Source organism: Ovis canadensis, chromosome 6, assembly GCF_042477335.2.
Source record: "Ovis canadensis isolate MfBH-ARS-UI-01 breed Bighorn chromosome 6, ARS-UI_OviCan_v2, whole genome shotgun sequence".
Classification (NCBI taxonomy): domain Eukaryota; kingdom Metazoa; phylum Chordata; class Mammalia; order Artiodactyla; family Bovidae; genus Ovis; species Ovis canadensis.
The window spans coordinates 31,027,094-31,052,958 of NC_091250.1; the positions used below are offsets into that span (position 1 = coordinate 31,027,094).

The 25,865-nt window shown below is 41.0% G+C and overlaps 1 non-coding gene across 1 annotated transcript; it reads right to left on the bottom strand.

Moving 5' to 3' along the window:
- Positions 1–18,366: 18,366 nt before the first annotated feature.
- Positions 18,367–18,474, bottom strand: LOC138443015 (U6 spliceosomal RNA). The gene has a single exon (XR_011257947.1). It is a non-coding gene; the product is annotated as a U6 spliceosomal RNA (small nuclear RNA).
- Positions 18,475–25,865: the final 7,391 nt, after the last annotated feature.

Here is a 25,865-nt window from a genome sequence, read left to right on the forward strand (position 1 = left end):
TTGGTTGCCATGCCTCCTTCCAGGGGATCTTCCCAACCCAGGGATTGAACTAAGGTCTGCTACACTGCAGCCAGATTCTTTACCCCCTGAGACACCTTGGTGCCAGTGGTAAAGAACCTGCCTGTCAATGCAGGAAATATAAAAGATGAAGCTTCAGTCCTTGAGTCAGGACGATACCCTGCAGAAGTGAATGGCAACCCACTCCAGTATTCTTGCCTGGAGAATCTCATGGACGGAGGAGCCTGGTGGGCTACAGTCCGTAGAATCTCAAAGAATCAGACACTGCTGATGCAACTAAGCAAGCAGTTATGTAGAACAATTTCAGTTCAGTTCAGTCACTCAGTCATGTCTGACTCCTTGCAACCCCATGGACTGCAGGACACTATGCTTCCCTGTCCATCACCAACTCCCGGAGTTTGCTCAAACTCATGTCCATTGAGTCATTGATGCCATCCAACCATGTCATCCTCTGTCGTCCCCTTCTCCTCCCACCTTCAGTCTTTCCCAGCATCAGGGTCTTTTCCAATGAGTAAGCTCTTTGCATCAGGTGGCCAAAGTATTGGAGTTTCAGCTTCAGCATCAGTCTTTCCAGTGAATATTTAGGACTGATTTCCTTTTGGATTGACTGGTTTGATCTCCTTGCAGTCCAAAGGACTCTCAAGAGACTTCTCCAACACCACAGTTCAAAACCATCAATTCTTTGGCACTCAGCTTTCTTTATAGTCCAACTCTCACATCCATACATGACTACTCAAAAAACTATAGCTTTGACTAGACGGACCTTTGTTGGCAAAGTAATGTCTGCTTTTTAATATGCTATCTAGGTTGGTCATAGCTTTTCTTTCAAGGAGTAAGTGTCTTTTAATTTCATGGCTGCAGTCACCATCTGCTGTGATTTTGGAGTCCAAGAAAATAAAGTCTATCTCTGTTTCCACTGTTTCCCCATCTATTTCCCATGAAGTGATGGGACCAGAACTGTGGTGTTGGAGCAGACTTTTGAAAGTCCCTTGGACAGCAAGGAGATCCAACCAAAGGAAATCAGTCCTGAATATTCATTGGAAAGACTGATGCTGAAGCTGAAACTCCAATATTTTGGTCACCTGATACAAACTGACTCATTGGAAAAGACCGTGATGCTGAGAAAGATTGAAGGTGGGAGGAGAAGGGGACAACAGAGAATGAGATGGTTGGATGGCATCACTGACTCAAGGGACATGATTTTGAGTAAACCTTAGGAGTTGGTGATGGACAGGGAAGCTTGGTATGCTGCAATCTGTGGGGTCGCAGGAGTCGGACATGACTGAGTGACTGAACTGAACTGAACTGATGAGCTCAGATGCCATGATCTTAGTTTTCTGAATGTTGAGTTTTAAGGCAATTTTTCACTCTCCTCTTTCACTTTCATCAAGAGGCTCTTTAGTTCTTCTTCACTTTTCTGCCATAAGGGTGGTGTCTTCTGAATATCTGAGGTTATTGATATTTCTCCTGGCAATCTTGATTCCAGCTTGTGCTTCCTCCAGCCCAGCATTTCTCATGATGTACTCTGCATATACATTAAATAAGCAGGGTGACAATGTACAGCCTTGACATACTCCTTTTCCTATTTGGAACCAGTCTGTGTTCCATGTCCAGTTCTAACTTGACCTGCATACAGGTTTCTCAGGGGACAGGTAAGGTGATCTGGTATTCCTGTCTCTTTAAGAATTTTCCACAGTTTGTTGTGATCCACACAGTCAAAGGCTTTGGTGTGGGCAATAAAGCAGAAGTTTGATGTTTTTCTGGAACTCTCTTGCTTTTTTGATGATCCAACAGATGTTGGCAATTTAATCTCTGGTTCCTCTGGCTTTTCTAAATACACCTTGAATATCTGGAAGTTCATAGTTCATGTACTGTTGAAGCCTGGCTTGGAGAATTTTGAGCATTACTTTGCTGGCATGTGAGCTGAGTGCAATTGTGCAGTAGTTTGAACATTTTTTGGCATTGGCTTTCTTTTGGATTGGAATGTAAACTGATGAAAGGGAATGAATAGAGATAAGGTCACGTACATATGGACAATTAATTTTTCACAAAGATACCAAGGTAACTGATGAGAAAATGATAGCTTTTCTTTTTTTTTTTTAAGCAAGTAATACTGAAATAAGTAGATAGAAGACACTAGTTGTCCTGAAGGAAGTGAATTTTGATCCATAATACATCACTATATTAAAAAACAGAATTGATTAGAGACCTAAATGAAAAATTAAAACCATAAAACTCCTAGAAGAAAATATTTGGGACAGGCAAGATTTCTTAGGATACACAAATATTAAATATGAAAGAGTTTATAAATTAGACTTTACCAAAAACCTCTGCTCTTCAAAATACACCTAAAAGTATATGATAAAGCAAGATATAGACCATAAGAAATAAAATTAGAAACAATTTGACTTTGTTTAGTAAATTTGAGTATTTGAGTATTCCTATAATCCAACAATCCCACTCCAGGATTCTTGCATGGGAAATCCCATGAACAGAGAAGCCTGGTGGGTTACAGTTCATAGGGTCACAAAGAATCAGACATGACTGAAGCAACTTGGCATGCATGCAACCGTCTCATCTTAGAGATGAGGCAGCTGAAATCCAGAAATCCAAAATGATCCAACAATTACTTTCCTAAGGATTATCCCCTAGTTCACTTCAGTTGAGTTGTTCAGTCGTGTCCGACTCTGCAACCCCATGGACTGCAGCACGCCAGGCCTCCCTGCCCATCACCAACTCCCAGACTTTACCCAAATTCATCTCCATTGAGTGGGTGATGCCCTCCAACCATCTCATCCTCTGTTGTCCCCTTCTCCTCCTGCCCTCAATCTTTCCCAGCATCAGCGTCTTTTCAAATGAGTCAGTTCTTCGCATGAGGTGGCCAAAGTATTGGAGTTTCAGCTTCAATATCAGTCCTTTCAATGAACACCCAGGACTGATCTCCTTTAGGATGGACTGGTTGGATCTCCTTGCAGTCCAAGGGACTCTCAAGAGTCTTCTCCAACACCACAGTTCAAAAGCATCAATTCTTCAGTGCTCAACTTTCTTTATAGTCCATCTCTCACATCCATACATGGAAAAGCCATAGCCTTGACTAGACAGACCTTTGTTGGCAAAGTCTCTGCTTTTGAATATGCTATCTAGGTTGGTCATAAGTTTCCTTCCAAGGGGTAAGTGTCTTTCAATTTCATGGCTGCAGTCACCATCTGCAGTGATTGTGGAGCCCAAAAAGATAAAGTCAGTCATTGTTTCCACTGTTTCCCCATCTATTTCCCATGAAGTGATGGGACCAGATGCCATGATCTTAGTTTTCTAAATGTTGAGTTTTAAGGCAATTTTTCACTCTCCTCTTTCACTTTCATCAAGAGGCTCTTTAGTTCTTCTTCACTTTCTGCCATAAGGGTGGTGTCATCTGCATATCTGAGGTTATTGATATTTCTCCCAGCAATCTTGATTCCAGCTTGTGCTTCTTCCAGCCCAGTGTTTCTCATGATGTACTCTGCATAGAAGTTAAATAAGCAGGGTGACAATGTACAGCCTTGACGTACTCCTTTTCCTATTTGGAACCAGTCTGTTGTTCCATGTCCAGTTCTAACTGTTGCTTCCTGACCTGCATACAGATTTTTCAAGAGGTAGGTCAGGTGGTATGGTATTTCCATCTCTTTGAGAATTTTCCACAGTTTATTGTGATCCACAGAGTCAAAGGCTTTGGCATAGTCAATGAAGCAGAAATAGATGTCTTTCTAGAACGCTCTTGCCTTTTCAATGATCCAGCAGATGTTGGCAATTTGATCTCTGGTTCCTCTGCCTTTTCTAACACCAGCTTGAACTAAAGAGACTCTTATATGCTCCAGACATATGTGTATGTGTGTGTGTAAGTGGTTTGGGTTTATTTCCATCTTAAAATCTTGTTCCATTCCTGCCTTCCACTCCCAACCTTCTCCTGCCAAACGCACGTGCGTGCATGCACACACAGATGCACATTCAACTTTGTTAGTAGAATCTTCTTATTTCTTTTTAGTCTTTCTTTCAGAGTTAATGAATTTCATTACCCTGCCCCCTACCATGCTCATGCCTTCTAATCTCCAGGGGCCTTGAAAGTGTGCCCTAGACAAAATCTTTTGGGGATGTGTGTGCTCTGTTGGCAACAGGAATGGGGATGTATGACAAAGATAGAATAGTATTCACAACGTGCTCAATGTATCATATGGTGAAATGTTCTTAAATTTGGCTTTACTGGGCTTTTCAGTTGACATCTTGTAAATTTATTCCTAATGAACTGCCCAGAGTTGACAACAGCACAGAACATGTCCCACAGCACAACTAACTAGGAGACGTTTCCTTCTCAGTAAGAAGGGGAGTTGTGTTAGTAATGATGTTTTGATGGTCTGATGGAAGTGGCTTCATGTTCTTCTGCAACATGTATATGTACATTCTACACACATACAGACATATATGTACATTCCATCTGTAACAGGAACATTATATATTCACATGTAATTATTGTACATGATATTAAAATAATGACTTTATCTGTTGAACAGTTTTAGGTTTGCAGAAAAATAAGCAGAAAATACACAGAATTCCCATATACCCCATCTTGCCCCCAGTTTTTCCTGTTATTAACATCTTGCATTAGTGTGATATTTGTAATAATCAATGAGCCAGTATTGTTACAATGTTAATAATTATACCCCATAATTTACACTGAGGTTTATTCTTTGTAAGTTCTATGGATTTTGACAAATATTTAATGAGGTGTATCCACCGTTACAATAGCATACTGAATGATATCACCGCCCTAAAAATTCTCTATCCATCCCTCCTTCACCTTCCCTCTGAACCCCTGGCAACCACTGATGTGTGTGTTGTCTCCACAGTTTTTCTAGTGTCATAGAGTTAGAATTATACGGCATGCAACCTTTTTAGATGGGCTTCATTCACTTGGCAATATGCATTTTGCAGGGTTTTAAATAAAAGCATTTGACTTCAAAGATTGTTGAAAAGGAAAGTAAATACCACTAAGTGTAGTTTCACCACAAACTCCCAAAAATGGTGATTAAAGAAATCAGATCCATGCTGTTTAACTTGTTGCTGAGGTAGATAATTTTTTCTTAAGACAGTAGATTAATGTTTATTGTCACCACACCAAGTAAAGAGTGATGGAACACAGTGCTCTGTGAACAAACTTGGAGTTTCACTGCAGCTTCATGTGAGGGCCTCTCTGCTAAGCTGCATATTCTGTGTACATTTTCATGAACCAGTTATGTTCCTGAGATAAAAATCTCAAGGGTTTTCACCATCATTGCTTGTCAAAATATTTGTTGCAAGGATTAAATGAGCATGGGTGTAGCATGATTAAAGCGAAACCTACTCTATGGAGTAAATATGAGGATAAAATGTAATAATACATTTAAAATACTCAGAACACTTCCTGGCACCCAGGAAGTGTTTGGTAAATATCACCTATTATTATTTTTAGCACCACTGCTGATTTCCTTTCCTCTGTAAAGGCCATTGTGTAAGAAGGAGGGTGTACTTGGACACTGATGGGGAAGCAGCGAGTTAAAGAAGCAGTAGATCGGTGATCAGGTGGCGCTAGTGGTGAAGAACCTGCCTGCCAATGCAGGAGATGTGGGTTTGATCCCTGGGTCAGGAAAATTCCCTGCAGGAGGGCATGGCAACCCACTCCAGTATTCTTGCCTCGAGAATCCCGTGGCCAGAGGAGACTGGCGGGCTATAGTCCACTAGGTCACAAAGAGTCAGACACAGCTGAAGTGACTTAGCATACACAGCACAGATCAATGATTAAGAGCTCTGGCCATAGAGTAAGGTCATATGGGTTCAAAAGTCTAGTTTTGCTTGTTACTAGCTAACTTGAAGTTAATCCCTCTGTAAGACTACCTCCTGTGTAAATGAGGAGACTAAAAATTCCTATCTAAGTGGTTCTTTGCCAGGGCCTGACATTGGCTCTGCTCTACAGCAGTGATTAAGGTGCCATCACGAGTAGGTTACAGCCTGCACTCTGGAGCATCTGGGTAAATCCTGGCCCCTTTGATTTTTGGGAATGTGATGGGGCAAGTTATCTAGTACTTCCTTGTTTCTGTTTCATATTTGCATAAGAGAAAGTGTTAGTTGCTAAGTCATGTTTAGATTTTTTTGTGACCTACCTCATGGACTGTGGCCCATCAGGCTCCTCTGTCCATGAGATTTCTCCAGGCAAGAACACTGGAGAGGGTTGGCATGCCCTCCTTCAGGGGATCTTCCCAACCCAAGGATGGAACCCAGGTCTCCTGCGTCACAGGCAGATTCTTTACTGTCTGACCCACCAGGGAAGCCCTGCATAGTGCATAATGAGTTAATAAATAACAGCTTTAATAATTAGAGAAGTGAAAAAAATCCAAGAAAAGGATGTTTGGAGAAAATGGGCAGGGCATTTTGTGACAGAAACAAGCGTTTGAGATGTTTTTTCCCATTCCTAGAAATAGCTAAACCACTGGAGGAGCATCATTGGAATTTATTCTTGAGTAGCGATTGTGGTGTAGTCTGCCATCACTGGATAGCAAAACAGCCTCCTGAAAACAGGTCACCTTACCTCTCTGAGTTGCTCGCCATATAAAATAAGTAAGGGACATGTGCCCTACTTGCCTCTCAGGGGTTTTGTTAGGTGATACAGATTGTGTGTGACTTCAATGTTAATTCAGTATGCATTGGGCATCATCCTAGATGTTATGGCTAAGAAGGCCAATAAGAAAAGGTTTCTATCCTGCCTGAGCTTATCCATGAGAAGGGAGTGACTGTGTGTGTTAGTCACTCAGTTGTGTCTGACTCTGCGTCCCCATGGACTGTAGCCCACCAGGCTCCTCTGCCCATGGAATTCTCCCAGCAAGAATACTGAAGTGAGTAGACATTCTCCTCTCCGGGACATCTTCCTGACCCAAGGAGTGAACCTGGGTCTCCTGTACTGCAGGCAGATTCTTTGCTGAGCCACCAGGGAAGCCTGAAGGAAGTAAATACAACCATAACTGTGCGTAATGAAGTGTCAGAGGTACTCTGATGAAAGTTTGTACAGGACACAGCTTGGGCACAGATGAGAGTGATTGTCTCCATCTGAGGTTAATGGGGAATGGCTCCCTGGAGGCAGTGACACCCAGTGCAACCTGTGAACATGCTTGGCTTACCTCATGGTGGGGTCCAGTTGAAAATGAGCTGAGGTCCTGAGGTATCTCAGACACTTTTGGGTCATCAATCTATATCTGAACGTGAAAAATTTAGTTGAATTTCTGGGATCATTTTCAAGAGTACTAAGACCTGATGATGGAATTTATAACACCGTTTGGTTGATGAAATTTTATCATTTTATTCAGTGTTTGTTTAAAGCGTACTTCCCCCCTAATAAATATAGGAAGACTGATAGCATGAGAAAAATCACTATTTTGTAACCTCCAATGTAAAAATTGGTTCAGATCACCAAGAACAGATGTTTCACCTGAAACAGTAGGTGAGAGATTCTTGGAGAACTGGATAGTCTCTTAGTTTGGGAACTTGCCTGGTGGCTCAGATGGTAAAGAATTTGCCTGCAGTGCAGGAGACCCGGGTTCGATCCCTGGGTTGGAAAGATCCCCTGGAGAAGGAAATGACAACCCACTCCAGTATTCTTGCCGGGAGAATTCCATGAACAGAGAAGCCTGGTGGGCTACAATCCATGGGGTCACAAAGATGCGGACACTATTGATGACATTAAAGTATCAGCCCATAGATAACTTATTGATTAGAGAGAGACAAAATATGTCTTTATAATGGAGAGGTGACCGCATTAACCAAGTGATGGAGCTTGACACTGCCAGTAGTGGGATAGCCTGAAGTCCTGCCTCCTGATGTTATGTGACAGGAGGAATATAGCATCACCTACAGTGTGTTCTGCCAGAAATGTTCAATCTGAACCTAACGCAAGGGAACAGACAAATCCTGGATATGGAGTGTTCTGCAGGACTCTTCAACTATTTTAATATTATAAGCAGAGGCAGCAAAGACAGATGAAAACTGAGGGAGTCTAAGCAGGCATAACAGCCAAATGAAATACATCAACCTTGATTATTACAACCTGGACTGAAAAAATAATCTAGCAAAAAGGACATGGTGAAACAATTGAGAAAGTTTGGATATGACTGCTTGTTAGGTGTGGTACTGGTGTGAAGTTTTGTAGAGGAATCACATTTTCTTGAGAACTGAAATATTTAGAGGTGATGTGTTCTGATGTATGTATGCAGCTTAACTTTTGGATGGTTGAGAGAAGAATATTCATGTGTGTGTATAGGGGGAGGGGATGAGGGAAGAAAGGAGATCAGATATGGCAAAAACCTTACTACTCAGTGAATTTAGGTGAGGTTGTATGGGTTTTACTCCATTGTTCCTTGACATTTTTCAGTAACAAAATAAAACATACTTCTTATTTTAAAACAAGGTTTAAAAATGGTTCTAATATTATGTTCTGCTTATTAATGTATATAAGTATGCATATAGACGTATGTAGTTTGTACAAATCATTTGCTTTGCATGTTTTTAATACACTGGAAAGTTTACCTTCTAGGCTTGTTTATAGTAACATCCTGCATTAGGATATCACATTTCTAGATACAAAATAGTGCTCAATAATGGCATGAATCAGTTCAGTTCAGTTCAGTTCAGTCGCTCAGTCGTGTCCGACTCTTTGTGACCCCATGAATCACAGCATGCCAGGCCTCCCTGTTCATCACCATCTCCCGGAGTTCACTCAGACTCACGTCCATCGAGTCCGTGATGCCATCCAGCCATCTCATCCTCTGTCGTCCCTTTCTCCTCCGGCCCCCAATCCCTCCCAGTATCAGACTCTTTTCCAGTGAGTCAACTCTTCCCATGAGGTGGCCAAAGTGCTGGAGCTGCAGCTTTAGCAGCACTCCTTCCAAAGAAATCCCAGAGCTGATCTCCTTCAGCATGGACTGGCTGGATCTTCTTGCAGTCCAAGGGACTCTCAAGAGTCTTCTCCAACACCACACTTCAAACACATCAATTCTTCGGCGCTCAGCCTTCTTCACAGTCCAACTCTCACATCCATACATGACCACAGGAGAAACCATAGCCTTGACTAGACGGACCTTAGTCAGCAAAGCAATGTCTCTGCTTTTGAATATACTATCTAGGTTGGTCATAACTTTTCTTCCAAGGAGTAAGTGTCTTTTAATTTCATGGCTGCAGTCACCATCTGCAGTGATTTTGGAGCCCCCAAAAATAAAGTCTGACACTGTTTCCACTGTTTCCCCATCTATTTCCCATGAAGTGATGGGACCGGATGCCCTGATCTTAGTTTTCTGAATGTTGAGGTTTAAACCAACTTTTTCACTCTCCTCTTTCACTTTCATCAAGAGGCTTTTTAGCTCCTCTTCACTTTCTGCCATAAGGGTGGTGAATATGTGATCCTAAAAACTACTTAATCATATATTAATATAAGTGTATGCTGCTGCTGCTGCTGCTGATGCTGCTGCTGCTGCTGCTGCTGCTGCTGCTGCTGCTAAGTCGCTTCAGTCATGTCCGACTCTGTGCGACCCTATAGACGGTAGCCTACCAGGCTCCCCTGTCCCTGGGATTCTCCAGGCAAGAACACTGGAGTGGGTTGCCATTGCCTTCTCCAATGCATGAAAGTGAAAAGTGAAAATGAAGTCACTCAGTCGTGTCCGACTCTTAGCGACCCCATGGACTGTAGCCCACCAGGCTCCTCCGTCCATGGGATTTTCTAGGCAAGAGTACTGGAGTGGGGTGTCATTGCCTTCTCCAAATATAAGTGCATAGTCATATTCAATTTTGCACAAATTATGTAGTAAACTGAAAATGTATGAGTAACACCAAGGAGACTGAAACTTACATATATAAATGTGTATGTGTGTGTGTATGCTTAGTCACTCACTCGTGTTCGACTCCTTGCAACCCCATGGACTATAGCCCCCCAGGCTTCTCTGTCCCTGAGGATTTTTCCAAGCAAGAATACTGGAGTAGCTTGCCATGCCCTCTTCCAGGGGATCTTCCCAGCCCAGGGATTGAACCCAGGTCTCCTGCATTGCAGGTGGATTCTTTACCATCTGAACCACCAGGGAAGCCCATAAATGTGTATACCTAGATGCATACACAGTTGTAATGTATAAGTTTTGGTGTCTCTACTACTTTATCACTTCTATCATCCTCCCCTTTTTCACATGTTATGCAGAGCTAGTGGTAGCACAATTTCTGAAGCACTTCCACTGGAATAATTGATTGAATTAAAAATACCCTATACCACAAACGATAGAAACGTAGCAATACAGACCATTTCTATGATTATCACATTGATAATTGTTCAATACTATCTCAATAATTTAATTAAAACTTATTTCTTCAAAATGTGTATAGACAGCCTCAATATTTTCTTTTCCTTGACAATCTTTTGCAGAGGGAAATCCTGACTATCTCTTTCCGTCACGAGATCACGGTGTAAAGTGTTCTGCATAGCATGCTACAGTAGGACTAATAGTAGTAAAAGCGACGGTAAGATAGGGAGACACTGCATGCCTGCGTGCTAAGTCATTTCAGCTGTGTCCAGTTCTTTGCACTCCCATGGACTGTACCCAGGCTCCTCTGCCTATGGTATTTTCCAGGCAAGAGTACTGGAGTGGGTTGCCATTTCCTACTCCAGGGGTTCTTCCTGACCTGAGGATTAAACCTGCATCTTCTGTTTCTCCTACACTGGTCGACAGATTCTGTTACCACTAAGCCACCTGGGAAACCCCAGAAAGACATTATTTATACTCAAAAAGTCTCTGAATACCTCAATAAATTGCTTTAACTCCCAGTTTGATAGATGCTGTTTTGCATATGGTAGGCACCAGAAATACTTGTTTAATAAGGATTATTTAAATGAGCTATCTTAGACTGAGGGACTGAGCATGCACACGTGCATACACAAAGGACTTCAGTTTAAGTTGATCTGATCAACCAGAAACACTTACTGAGCACATTCTGGGTGCCAGGCTCTGCATCTGGCACTGGAGAAAAAGAATAAATGAAAGTCCTTATTCTTGAGTAGATCACAGTACAGATTGGGTGTAAGCATATAAGTGTATGTTATGCAATACATTTTGACAAGTGTGAATTTCTGTGGTTCTGTGTAAATGCCAAAAGCAAACTCTCCTGACATAGATGGTATTTCTTTTCATTTTTGAATTTTCACTGGATGGACAGCTCTTTTCATCACCATCATTAAGATGTTGCTCTACTGTTCTTTTGTTACACAGTTACTGACAAAAAGTCCACTGTTATTCTCTGCTAAGTCGCTTCAGTAGTGTCCAACTCCGTGCAACCCCATAGATGGCAGCCCACCAGGCTCCCCCATCACTGGGATTCTCCAGGCAAGAACACTGGAGTGGGTTGCCATTTCCTTCTCCAATGCATGAAAGGGAAAAGTGAAAGGGAAGTCGCTCAGTCATGTCCAACCCTCAGCAACCCCATGGACTGCAGCCTTCTAGGCTGCTCCATCCATGGGATTTTCCAGGCAAGAGTACTGGAGTGGGGTGCCATTGCCTTCTCCATGTTATTCTCTAGGTAATGATTTTTTTATCCCTCTGGTTGCCTTAAAGATTTTCTCTTTATTTTATTTTTATTTTTTTGCAGCAATTTGACTATGATACATGTGTGTGCCTGTGTGTGTATATCCTACTCAGGGTTCTCTGTGCTTTTTAGGTTTGTGGGTTTTTGTCTTTCATTAATTTTGGGAAATTTAGGCATTATCTCTTGGAGTGATTCTTCCCTGTTCTCTCTCTCCTCCTTGTAGAAGTACACTTATATCTATGTTAGATGGTTTGACATCATCTCACAGCTCTTGGATGCTCTTTTCTCTTTCATCACTCTTTTTTTGTCATTTTGTTTAATTTTTGGTTAATTTCCACTTTTCTGTTTTCAAAGTCATTGATTCTTTCCTCAGCCATGTTTAATAAAGGAACTGTTGATTTCTTATACCATGATTTTTTTCCATTTAGCATTTTATTATAGTTTCCATTTCTTTCTGATACTCTCTGTCCACTTTTTCCACCATATACTTTAACAAATTATTTATAGTTATTTTAAAATCCTTTATGTGAAGTACCACATCTAGGTCATTGTTTCTGGTTCTGTTGATTGATTTATCTCTTGACAGTACGTCGATTTTTTCCTTGCTTTTTTGAGTCTTATTTTTTCTAATGCATTGTGTACATTGTGTGTTTAAGAATAATATACCTTGAATTAAATAGTTTCAGATCTAGGAATAGCCACTCTTCTTCTGCTAGGTTATTAGCAAGGGATACTGAATCAATCTAGCCAGGATTCGGGGCTCCCCTGGTGGCTCAGCCAGCAAAGAATCTGCCTTCAATGCAGGAGACACTCGTTTGATCCCTGGGTCGGGAAGATGACTTGGAGAATGAAACAGCAACCCACTCACTCTAGTACTCTTGCCTGGGAAATCCCATGGACAAAGGAGACTGGCGGGCTACAGCTCATGGGGTCACAGAGTTGAACACAACTTAGCGATTAAACAACCAACAGTCAGTATTTAAGCAAGATTTGGGTTTTGTTACTGCTATTGTCATCCTCAGTGAAATCAGGGGCTTCAAATTCTAACAGTGGGTTATTTTCACCTTGTCTTTTGTATGGGGCTTGAGGTACTGAGGAGTTTTTTCTGGTATTCTACACTCTCAGCTTTTATTCATTCTTGGTCACATGCCTTGATCCATGGTCTTGCCCCTTTCCCAGTTGCGGTTGCATATTACTCAGTGGTGGGTTGTAGCGGGGGTAAAAGTTCTTGGTTTTCCTGGTCCAACCTCAGTTCCAGGCAGTATGCCAAGGCTGCAAAAGTGTGCCCTTGTGAGTATTTATTCCCTCTGCTTCTGTGGCAGCCAGACTCTGCCTCGAATCTGTGGTGAGTTTGGGGCAGGAGAAATGCTCTCTCCCCTCCCCCAGCAGAAGCAAATCTTTTTTATTGGTGCAGAATAACTGGTCCAAGAGTGTTTCCTTCACATCCTCCAGGGAAGATATGTTTTACTTCTACTCTCCCTATAGAAGCAATGGGTCTGTGACTAGTTCCGAGGGGCAGGAAGGAGCATTTCCTACCCACCGCCACATGATGGGGGAAAGGGCTGAGAAGGACTGCTGTCCTTCTTCCAATGGCTTACAGCTTTTGGTTCTTATGAAAATAAGGTCCACAGGAGTAGGCACTGTTTTGTGCCTGTTCCTCGGAGTCACCAGGTCACCATTGATGAGGTTTGATCTCGTCTCCTTCCCTGTCCTTACTATTTCTCTAAGAATCTAGGGGAGGCTTGTGCAGAAGAGCATGCAAGTGGGTGCAAACTTCCCTATGCCTGGCACTCCTGTCATTCTAAAGTGGTATGCTAACCCACTCTCAGCCTTTAGGGATTTGTTAATTTTTTCTCTTGTTTCTTCTTACTTACTTCTATTACAGCCACTTTTCCCTCCATGCTTTTACTAAGATGAATCCGTTTGAGTATCCTTATGTCCCAGAGGGACTCTTCACTGTGGAATTCAGTTCCATTGGCTGCCTCCTTACCTCAACTCTCAGGAAAAGTTATGACTTTGTAAATAATTCTGGTTTTTCTTATTATTATGGTGGGAGCAACATTTGATTGTTTTTAAAAATCAATACATTTGTTTGTTTGCTCTTCTTAAATACTTATATATTTATTTGGCTGCATCCGATCTTAGTTGGAGCATGCAGGGTCTTCCTTGCGTCATGCAGGATCTTTTTGCAGTGCACAGACTCTGGTTGTGGTACATGGGCTCAGTAGCTGCAGTGTGTGGGCTTAGTTGCTCTGTGGCATGTGGGAGCTTAGTTCCCTGACCAGGGATTGAACCTGCATCCCCTGCACTGCAAGGTGGGTTCTTAATCAATGGACCACCAGGGAAGTACCAATACATTTACTATCTTTAATATACTTATCAATAAAATAAGAAAAGGTCATTTACAAGTTGGACACCTCTATGGTTGGTTGACTAAAGTGCAATTACTGAAACCTGAGAATTACATTTTAGGATAAATAAATAAGTTATGTTGGGGCTGGTATCCACAACTGGGAAGTTTTCTTCAGGAGTAGTTAGAGACATAGAGCATGTGAATTCCCCATTAGCAGGTCTTCCTGGGATTCATATTGTTATTCAGTCACTCAGTTGTGTCCAACTCTTTGCGACCTCATGAACTGTGGCATGCAAGGCTTCCCTGTCCTTCACTATCTCCTGGAGTTTGCTCAAACTCATGTCCATTGAGTCAGTAATCCCATTCAAACATCTCATCCTCTGTCGCCCCCTTCTCCTCGTGCCCTCAATCTTTCCCAGCATCAGAGTCTTTTCCAACGAGTCAGCTCTTTGCATCAGGATTCATGTAGAGAAAATATTGTTGCTTATCCGTCTAGTCTGCCTGCTGCTGCTAAGTTGCTTCAGTCGTGTCCGACTCTGTACGACCCCATAGACGACAGCCCACCAGGCTCCCCCGTCCCTGGGATTCTCCAGGCAAGAACACTGGAGTGGGCTGCCATTTCCTTCTCCAATGCACGAAAGTGAAAAGTGAAAGGGAAGTCGCTCAGTCGTGTCCAACTCTTAGCGACCCCATGGACTGCCGCCTACCAGGCTCCTCCATCCATGGGATTTTCCAGGCAAGAGTACTGGAGTGGGGTGCCATTGCCTTCTCCGTCTAGTCTACCTACTTTATCTCATCTAAAATGCTGGTTTTCTTCTAGGTACTGTTGTGGTATTTTGGAGAATTATCAATACAAAGATATCCTCCATTTGCTTTCAGTGGTCCCAGCAGAAAGAGATGTCACACTGAAATAGGGTAATTTGAGAAGAGGAGTTAATAAAGTTTACAAACGCATAGGCAGTGTGTAGAGATGTTAGCAGGAAGAGTGATGTATTGCCATGCCAGTGACAGTGGCGCTCTGCTATCATCAGGGGCTGAAAGGGAAAGAGGAGGAGCAGCTGGAGAAAATTTGAAGAAAAGGAGAGCTGTGTAGGCAGGGCACCCAGGTGGCATTGTGACCTTTGATTTATGGGTACAGCTTGTCCCTGGTGACCCCAAAAGGAGGCATACAAAGGAATGAATTCTTCAACTTCATTGTCCTGCTTTATCTTCTGTCTGTGGTCTCTGTGGATTGTCCCCATCCCACACAGAACAGATCAACATCCCAGGTCACACAGCAGGTGGAAAGCTGGAGAGTGTATCTGGAGAGGCACATAAGGAGGTCTCCCACACGTCTGGGGACTCTGCATGGGCATGGAGACTCCCTTTTTCAGTTTTTCTGCCTTATTTTGTAGATAATAGCACTTTTCCATCTCTTCATTATTTCTTAGAAACACTTTTAACAGGGTTTGTTTTGTTGACCAGATATTACTGGTTAAAGAAACTCTGTAACATTTTACCAGAGGACTTTCTTGAGAAGAGAGCAAATGAATTATAGGAGACCAAAGTCATTAAATTAGGATGAACTAGGCAATGGCACCCCACTCCAGTACTCTTGCCTGGAAGATCCCATGGACAGAGGAGCCTGGTAGGCTGCAGTCCATGAGATCGCAAAGAGTAGGACATGACTGAACGACTTCATTTTCACTTTTCACTTTCATGCATTGGAGAAGGAAATGGCAACCCACTCCAGTGTTCTTGCCTGGAGAATCCCAGGGACAGGGGAGCCTGGTGGGCTGCCGTCTATGGGGTCGCACAGAGTCGGACACTACTGAAGCGACTTAGCAGCAGCAGCAGCAGCAGCAGCAGCAGCAGTAATTCGCTAGTGGCCAAGTGACTCTTCCTGAACTCACTGGTTCAGCCTCTAAGCTGGCTGCAGAAGCCTCAATCCTCTCGCCTTGGTGGTGGGAAGCTTTGTGAGGAGGACATTGCAGTAGGCAGCTGAGTTAGGCTCCAGTATGCTCAGGGTCTGCTTGTGAGTGACCTGCTCTCTCCGGTACCTCATTCTCTGTATTCCCAGTGTAGGGGTGGAGACGAGCATAATAAGTCTCAGAAATATCAAAATGAGCTCCTCAGCAGGAATGGTTGGAGACCCTGGAGAAGATTGGTCAATGTCTCTTGCTGAAGTCAGAGAAAAGGTAAGTCATTAACCCATGAGGAAAAGAGGCAAAACTGCAAACAGCAACAGGCTCTGCCAGGAATGACTAAGCCTGGTACGAATCATGAAAGAAACTATCATGAGTCACAAGGCAGATTTTACAGCCTCGCCTGTGCACCTGCACAATCAGCAGGAACTTCTGAATATGAAAGATAATGATATAAGCATGTGCAGGGGACAGGGTGCCCAGAGATACAATATGCTCCTCTAGTGGATATATGCAATCTATCTTGACAGATCTACCATCTCACCTTTTAACCAATCTGATTCTCACTTCACAAAACTGCTGTAATCAGTGGATATAAGAATGTGTGCTAGAAACACCTGAAAGATAACTGGGCATATGATACAATGGAAATGTATCCATATTTGTTTTGCTCCATATACTCCTATATTTTTTATTAAAAAATTGTGCAGTTGAATTTTAATTGCACAATTAAAGTTTATAATTAACATTTTAATTAAAATTTGTATAGTGTTTGTAAAATTAAAAAGGAATGCTTCTATATCTCTACAAACACAGAGAATATGGTAGTTCCAAAGACTCTTGAGAGTCCCTTGGACTGCAAGGAGATCCAACCAGTCCTTCCTAAAGGAGATCAGTCCTGGGTGTTCATTGGAAGGACTGATGCTAAAGCTGAAACTCCAGTACTTTGGCCACCTCATGTGAAGAGTTGACTTATTGGAAAAGACCCTGATGCTGGGAGGGATTGAGGGCAGGAGGAGAAGGGGACGACAGAGGATGAGATGGCTGGATGGCATCACCGACTCGATGGACGTGAATTTGAGTGAACCCCGGGAGTTGGTGATGGACAGGGAGGCCTGGCAAGCTGTGATTCGTGGGGTCGCAAAGAGTCGGACACGACTGAGCGACTGAACTGAACTGAACTGAATACTGATTATGCACCAGATTCACCTGTTCTTATGGACTCAGTGTTTGTGTCCCCCCAGATTCATATATTGAGACCCTACCTCCCCCCAATACGATTCGATGAGTCACTATAGTGTTAAACTGCCTTCTTTGAATCCTGGTTCTGTCAAGTATTAGCTGTGTGATGTTAGGCTGGTTATCTAACTTCTCTGGCCCTCGAATTCTCTTCTGTAAAATGGGGATAATAACAGTACCTATCTGGTAGGGTTGTTGTTGTTGTTTAGTAAAGTGCTGAGATCAGATTTGGGCACATAATAGAGTGCTGTAGTGAGTATTTACTGTTTTATTATTTATTCATTCCAAGTGTAGACTAGTCCAGCCTGACACTGAGGGTCTGAGTTATAGAATGCAATTCAAGAAGCAGGCATAATTTTATTCTTTACCACAGAATTCTGTTTTAAACTACTAGCCATAAACATTTGCCTTTTATTTCTTTTCTAAGTTTTCATTGGAGCACAGTTGGTTTACAATGTTGTGTTAGTTTCAGGTATACAGCAAAGTGAGTCAATTAGACATACACATATATACAGTCTTTTTTTTTTTAGATGCTTTTCTCATATAGGCCTTTACAGAACATTGAATAGAGTTCCCTGTGTTATGCAGTGGGTTATTAGTTTTCTATTTTATATACTGTTGTTGTTCCTCAGTCGCTAAGTCATGTCTGACTCTTTGTGACCCCATAACTGCAGCATACCAGGCTTCCCTGTCCTTCACTATCTTTTTGGATTTGCTCAAACTCACATCCACTGAGTCAGTGATACCATCCAACCATCGCATCCTCTGTCGCCCACTTCTCCTCCTGCCCTCAATCTTCCCCAGCATCAGGGTCTTTTCCAATGAGTCAGCTCTCTGCATCAGGTGGCCAAAGTATTGGACCTTCAGCTTTAGCATCAATCCTTCCAGTGAATATTCAAGGTTTATTTCCTTTAGGATTGATTGGTTTGATTTCCTTGCTGTCCAAGGGATTCTTAAGAGTCTTCAGCACCACAGTTTAAAAGCATCAATTCTTTGGCACTTAGCCTTCTTTATGGTCCAATTCTCACTTCCATACATGACTACTGGAAAAACCATAGCTTTCACTTTTATGGACCTTTGTTGGCAAAGTGATGTCTCTGCTTTTTAATATGCTGTCTAGCTTTTCTTCCAAGGAGCAAGCATCTTTGAATTCTATATGTGTGTGTCAGTCCCAGTCTTCAATCTCCCAGTTTATCCCTCCCCGCTCATCCCTTGGGAAAAACCATAGGTTTGTTTCCTACATCCATGACTCTACTTCTGTTTTGTAAATAAATTCACTTAGCAGGGGCCATGCTTATCTTCTCTGTATTGTTCCAGTTTTAGTATATGTGCTACTGAAGCAAACACCTTCATTTTCTATTAGTAAGTTCCTTATTTCTACCTGCATCCCAACTCTGGCTACAGAACCTCGGAGCCGTTAGGATGGGGGCTTGTTACATTACATCCATAGGGGTAATGGTGGGCACTGGATGGGCAGAGACTTCATGGGGAAAGTTGAATTTATATTGAGACTTAAAAGATGAGGAGCATTATGATATGTAAGGATGGGTATTTTATTTAGAGAAAGTGAGAAATCCTGGGGCAGAGTCAAAAGATCCAATGAGAAAGGAGGTGTTGATAAGTCAGTTTAGAAATATTGGGTCACAGTTTCAGATGGTAAAGTTCTAAACAAGAAGATTAGTTCATCTTCAATTTAGGGATGGGATTGTAATGATTATATAAGTAAAGACTAAATAATTTTTGAAATGAGTTAGATAACCCAGTAAGCAGAATGCTCAACTTTAACCCAGAACTATTTTAACACCAGAAGGACGTGGATTGAGAGGGCATTGGTTGAATAAGTTTCTTTCACGTTGTATTAAACAAAGAATAACTTTCAAAATCTCCTCTTCTTTTGTTATATAAAACTGAATGACATTTATACCTTAATAGGTATATGAGGAAAACCCTGGGTTATAAGTTTGATCTTTAGTTGGAGCAAATTTTACTAGTCTCCTATTTCTCAGGATTTCAGGGCAAGACCTATATAGTTAGAAAAAAGGAGCAGAAAATAGCTGAAGGAATTGATGGGAAAAAATTGATGGGACTGTGGAGTGGGGGCAGTATGGTATAGCAAGTTAGGTGGAAAAAAAATGTTAGCTTTGGAATCAAGATCCACGAGCTTCACATTTCTTCAACATATGATCTTGGGTAGTTCTTTAACCTTTCTGAACCCCAATTTCTTCTAATGACCTATGAGTGGGGGGCTAACAGGTGCCTGCCTATGGTTGTGCACACCAAATCCCACACACCTCCTGGGGATGCAATGCCCATCCTGGTTTAATGGACACCCAGCAGGGATGACAGGGCTTCCCTGGTGGCTCAGGGGTAAATAATCCGCCTGCAATGCAGGAGATGCAGGTTTGGTCCCTGGGTCAGGAAGATCCCTTGGAGAAGGAAATGGCAACCCACTCTGGTATTCTTGCTTATGGGATTTCATGGGATCACAAAGAGCTGGACATAATGACTGAACAACAAGCTGGGATAATACCCACAAAACAGAGCTGTGGTGAGGCCTCATCCTAATGGAGAAATCTAATCATCATATTCTTAAAATCTCAAATTGCTTTCCATTTCCTATTTAAAAGATTTCAAACTCATATATTGGAACAGTGTCTGAAGTGAAACAAAAACTACTTTCTGGGAATTCCCCTCCACTTTGCCCCTTTTCAAAGTACGCCTTTCTTCAGTTTAATAAAGTCACTTATCACTACATTCTTTTCTATTTCTGTACCTTTATCCTGCATTAGGAGGTGGATTCTTTACTATTGTGCCACCTGGAAATCCCTGTACCTGTTTATACCATTTTCATGCCCCTAATTCCCTGCTTTCCATGTTGACTTATTCCCCAAATTTACTGGTTCTTTAAAGCTCAATCTAAAGTCTACCCATTCATTGAAGTCTTCCCTGATTCTTTCTCAGCTGGAAGCCATTTCTTTCTCTGAATTGCCAGACATTGTCCCTGCATCTGCCTCTACCTGAGTCTTCTGCCTTGAACCACCGTTTTTACTCATGTGTCTGATCACCCTTGCCAGATTGAGAGCAGGGTGAGAAGATTCACACAAGTCACGCTTGTGTTCCAAGATCACAAAGCCCGGAGTCTTGCCTTTAGTAGGTGTGCTGGATTATTTGGACTCATTTTGGCATCACTGCCACCTTCCTAAGGTCTCCATTGCAAGAGAAGTTGAGAACTGTGTTTCCCAGAATCCTAGTGAGATGGGAGACACCAGCACAAAGTTTAGGAGAAAAGGAAGCCATTATTTTCTGGAGGCAACTGCAGGCAGATGACTGAGCATATTAGAGGTTTCTAATCAGCTTCTGGTGAGCTTTCTGAGAATCATCTGCATCAGTCCTGCAGCCTGAGGGGTCAGAAGGAAACTTCCAGAGCTTCTTGATATTCAGAGAGTCTTTGGTGCAAGCCTCTTGAGAACCTTGTGGTACTACTGGCCGATATCGTCACTGGCAGCTTCCCTGGTGGCTCACATGGTAAAGCGTCTGCCGGCAATGCAGGAGACCCAGGTTTGATCCGTGGGTCAGGAAGATCTCCTGGAGAAGGAAATGGTAACCCGCTCCAGTGCTCTTGCCTGGAGAATCCCATGGTTAGAAGAGCCTGTCGAGCTCTAATCCATGGGGTTGCAAAGAATCAGACATGACTGAATGACTAACACTTCATTTCTAATTCCCTGCATTGAAAATATTCATACTTGGAATATATTGAGTGACACCTATTTCCGTACCCAAACGTTGACGTGTTTAATATTTGCAGAATAAATGAAAACCAGTTCTATTCATTGAAAAGTCAGTAAATATTCCACTTACATTCATTATTCAAGGGGAAAGAAGCCGACGTCTATTGTGAGTTAATCATATGGCAGACAATTTCCTAGGTGTTATTTACTACTTCACAATAATTCTGAGAGATCAGTATCATTGTCCACATTTTATATGAGGATGTGGCAAGAAGAGAGTCAAACAGATACTCTGATTCACAAGCTAATAATTTTCCACACTATGATGTTGCCTTTTTGTGTGTCAACTTAGGGTATGCCTTTGTGGATAATCACAAGCAACTTCAAAAAACATTTGAAATCCCAAAATCAGCCAAGTTTTCCAGAGCAGTTTTACCTGCTCACAGCAATAAATGTTAAGTTTCTTCTAAATTACACCACTGAGGAGGCTACCTGTAACTAATGGATTTGATTTAAATATTTGAGTCAATTTTCTTCAGTTATTTAGACACTTGTATGCTCATATATTGCTAAGAATGAGTACTTTCATACCAGGTAAAATGACAAAGTTAAAATTGTTTTAAATATCTGAAATTTGGGGTGAGGCTGGTTTATATATTCAAACTAGAAGGACAGTGTACAATAAAAGACCCAGCAATATACTTTATCAGTTACAGTTTAATTACCCACCAATATCCATCGAGCTCCTTTGGAGCTTAATAACTACTACTTCTTGACCTTTGTGGGAATGCTGAAGACTTTGATCTGAAATACAATCATCTGGAACACTTTTTAATGATTTATTCTTCATTGCAAATTATTTGGAAAATTTTATGTTATGCTATATTATGTCTGCTTATAAACATTATGGTCACATCATAAATAGTTTTCTACATTTAAAAATAATGTTCACGTGCTTAAATCATGAACAGATGAAATTATCAAAATTACAATGGTAGGAAAAGAATAGTAATAGTAATGAATTTCATAAAAATCTTATTCAAAAAGAGAATTAATGTTTATGAGTTAGCAATTAACATTTTGCTAAAATATTGGCAATCCCACCAGGGATTATTTTTTGGCCTTGGTTATTATCTTTGTACTAGTTTTAGATAAGTAAAGGATGCTTCTTTGAAGTAAGAAAAAAAGCTGGTAATATTTCACATGGCAAAGTCCTTATACTTGCAGATAAACAACTATGGCTCAGATTGAATACATGATTTTTAGCTTTTTAATTCTGTTAGATGTTTGTTGAGAGGCAAAAAATGTAAATTTAAATTCCCAGAGAAGTGACAGGTAGTTGCTTAAAAGTCTGTCTTATTTTATTATAATGATTCCAAATCTATTTTGAGCTTTCATTTGCTTCAATTTTTTAAAAAATTGCTGTGCCTTAGCAGTAAATTTGGGGTTGATACAACAGTCTCATGTTTAAAAACAATATGGTTACTTAATATAACTTACCAGCAAAACACACAACCATTCAGAATTTAAATCTTCAGAAAGCAAACATATCACCTTGCCTTATCAGTTTCTTTTTGAAAAATAATGATGACATTTATCAAATACAAAGAACACTAAATCTACCTGCCTGCACTAAAGTAAACTAGATCAAGAAATGCTCCAATCATGCTGCTCAGTTAACTGAACATTAACTTGGCCTAGAGTGGTGTGACATCCACTTTGAGGCTCTTTTAAGTTTTTTCCCCTTGGACTGAATCCCAACTGGTTCTTTTATTGACATATATAATTCAGATAGTTCTGAATAAGACTGGATCCTTAAGAGACCCAAGATAATGAAATAAATATACATATTCGGGTTTATAGATGAGGCAAAAAGCATTATTTATTTAGAAAGAGAAATCTTATCCCTTTCTGGTGGAGAAAAAGAAAGATTAAATGGAAAATAAAATTAGTAGTAAAAGAAAATGTAGCCATTTATACTAGCTTGCTCATGAAAAAGAAGCCTGAGAATACAGATCTGCTAGAAACACAGTGGACTCATATGGAATAAGGTGAATGTAGGAATTAAAAAAGGGTATTTTTCCTCCTCTCTATTTATGGTCAGTTTATCTTAAAGGCCACTCTTCCAAAAGCACAAACTTTATAATATATTTGCAGGCCAGGCCCATTCACGTATTACTCTTCTGTATTTTTTAAGAACAGTATATGTGCATTACTGGAAAAAAAAAAAAAAAGGGGGGGTGGAGAAACAAGCAGAGACAAGCAAAAGGAGAAAAACGGAAAACATCCATAATTCCACCAAAAGGTCATTATCTTCAATTTGGTGCACCTACTCTAACACCTGTTGTTTTCTTTACCTTTTCATAATAATCTTTTAGTTCAGAATCCAGGTATAAATGTTAATTTTCACCATGAATATGACATCAAACATTTTTTTCTGTAAAATGTTTTCTTCCATATTATCATGATGTGAAGGCCACAGAATGTTGAGAGGCAGACAGTGCAGGGTGAAGCCACAGGCTCTAAAGACAGGCTGCCTGGCATTGTGTTGGCTCTGCTGTGTGCTAGCTGTGTGATCTTGGACAAATGCTTAACTGCTTTGCACCTCAGCTTTGTCATCTGTAAAATGGGGGCAATAATATTATTAAATTATTAACATTTTATACTATATTACATATGTTATAAAGATTAAATTACATCTTTTGAAGTGCTTAGAACATTGTACATAATAATCCTACATAAGTGTAATAGTTTAATCAAAATCTCTTAATAAGTTTTTAAATTATTACCACTTTTCTACTAATATAGTCAATTTTGCAATGAATATTTTTACATATGTCTTTGCACATCTGTTGCATTTTCCTTGAGATAAATTCCTAGAAATAGAATTGCTATGTCAAAAGATGTACATCTTTTTAATTCTGACAGGAAAATTTGCAAGAAAAAATTGGCATAATCTGAAGGATAGGCCAGTTTTCACTCTGAGCAGTGATGAATCTAAACGTGGTTGTATGTTTTGAAACCTAGCCTGCGGACTTTAGTTTTCATAAGAATCATCTGGGAGCTTATTAAAATTATTCTTAAAACTCACAGAGATTCAGTATCTCTGGGGTGGATTCTTGGAATCCGCATTTCTTAAAAACAAGCTTAGGTAATTCTGATGCAGATAGCTGATGAATTTAGAAGTACTGAATCTTCTCTTTGGCCACTCTTGTAACACTGACAACTACAACACTATTGATGTGATAGGTTCAGGAAAGACAATTCTATAGGAACTTTCAGCCAGAAAATATCATATTTTACAAGCCAACTATTTTACATCATATTTTACAAGTCAACTAGAAAACATATTTTTTTCTTTATATGGCATAAAGAGTTAACCCTTTCTGCAGCTATTCTCCAGAGAAGGCAATGGCAACCCACTCCAGTACTCTTGCCTGGAAAATCCCATGGATGGAGGAGCCTGGTAAGCTGTAGTCCATGGGGTTGCAGAGAGTCGGACTTGACTGAGCAACTTCACTTTCACTTTTCACTTTCCTGCATTGGAGAAGGGAGTGGCAACACGCTCCAGTGTTCTTGCCTGGAGAATCCCAGGGACGAGAGAGCCTGGTGGGCAGCCGTCTATGAGGTTGCACAGAGTCGGACACGACTGAAGCGACTTAGCAGCAGCAGCAGCAGCAGCAGCAGCTATTCTCACATTTTCAACAGCTAAAGCAGATTTTGCTAGTTTGCCAATTTGCATATTTCCATTAATGACAAATGGTTATGTTATACCTCCAAATCTCCTACATAATTTTTCCAATGTAGATCTCATTGTTCCAGACGTCCTTTTTATTCCATGAGTATGTCAAACTTCTCTATAGTATGCCAAAGTACAAAACAGAGCAAAACAAAACCAATTTTCCAAATGAGACATAAAGTCTGAAGTTAGCAGTTTGGGAGGGTTGGGCAAGCCTAAATGCTTGGTTTTGTGCATGTAAGCCTTTTTGGTGTGGGTGTGTACCACGATCTATATTTTCTTAAGCTACCAGTCTAATTAGTCTGTTAGCTCCCCCTTCTCATAAAGGTTGGCTGCAAAAGGTCGGAAAGGAGCCACTGAGTGCCAACAACAGGAGCAGCTGTTGAGGAAAACAAGGTTCCCTGAGGGATTGTTAAAACTAGCTGAACAAAAAGGAAAATTAGGAAGGAAAGGGCCACACATTCAAATTAATAAAATAATTTCACACCTTTTAACAGCAACAGGCTTATAAATTAGTCTAGGTAGAGGCTATCTTTATTTTTAAATGATACGGATAAATTCTAGAAGCTGGGAAGTTGTTTTTAACAGTTTGCTTCTAAGCTGATCATCCTGCCAAATGAGTAATATTTAAAGAATAATCACTATCTTAGAACAACATTTCAAAGCTTTGCTCCACCTGATGACGTGGGCTTTGTGATTTGATCGCAACCATTTTCTCAAAAGGGTCCTCTTGTCTCTTCTTCCGTAAGGGCATGTTTCTCTTCACCATCCTTCTTGTGCCTTTTGACTACCAACTATACCACGTCTTTCCTTCTCTTACTCCTGAACCCATGCCATTTCTCTCTCCATCAGCCACCAGTGCATTCCAAGGAAGATGGCTTCAAAACAATTGACTCCACTGGGGAATCAGAATTGTCAAAGGCCACATAAAATTTCTCAAGACCTACATTCAATAAGATTTTACTCTTAAGTCGCATGCTTCAGATTTTCCATTATAACTGGCATTTTGCTTCCAGATTTTTCTCAACATTCTCTTCTCTTGATGCCAAGAATTCAAACCTGCTGGCCTACTCAGTGCCCAATTAGGCCCAAAGTTTTTTCTTTTTTGTTTTAAGGAAAGTAGTATTTAGTCATTTTAGGCACTCAGAAGTTCACGTGTTCCTCACCTGCTGCTTCACACATCACTGCCTGCCCACAAAGACGTGCATTTTTATCCATGGCACCACACTGTCATAATTCCCCCCTGACCTCTCTGATTCTACTCTTCTTTC